The sequence below is a fragment of the Eimeria mitis genome, genomic scaffold (assembly GCF_000499745.2).
Source record: "Eimeria mitis Houghton genomic scaffold, Emh_scaff502, whole genome shotgun sequence".
Lineage (NCBI taxonomy): Eukaryota > Apicomplexa > Conoidasida > Eucoccidiorida > Eimeriidae > Eimeria > Eimeria mitis.
The window spans coordinates 16,771-17,342 of record NW_013573319.1 but is presented as its reverse complement, the minus strand read 5'-3'; positions in this window follow the sequence as shown (position 1 = coordinate 17,342).

Below are 572 nucleotides of genomic sequence, written 5' to 3'. Positions count from 1 at the left end.
ATATATATATATATATATATATATATATATATATATATATATATATATATATATATATATATATACAGTGGTCTGTTAGTGGCTAGCTAGCCTGGCTAGCTAGGCGCAATATTGTGGCTAGCTGGGGGTCTGTGGGTAGCTAGCCAGCTAGCCAGCTAGCTAGCTAGCCAGCTACCTACCTACCTAGCTAGCTGTCTAGCTAGCTAGCTAGCTAGGTAGCTAGGTAGCTAGCTATATAGCTAGCTAGCTAGCTAGCTAGCTAGGTAGCTAGCTATATAGCTAGCTGTCTAGCTAGCTAGCTAGCTAGGTAGCTAGCTAGCTAGCTAGATAGCTAGCTAGCTAGCTACAGTATAGGGGCGCATAAGCAAAGGAGACCCCACAAGACAAACCCAACTCTGTGTTAGTCGCTGTCTTTTTATTTTATTTATATTTAATTTACTGAATTTATTTGTCTTTATAAAGACAAATAAAAAAAAAAAAATAAAAAACAAAAAGATATACAACAATGTTTTAATCTATCATTCTCTCTTCTTTCTTGCTCTTTACCTTTTGTTTTTTTATTTCTCTTTGTC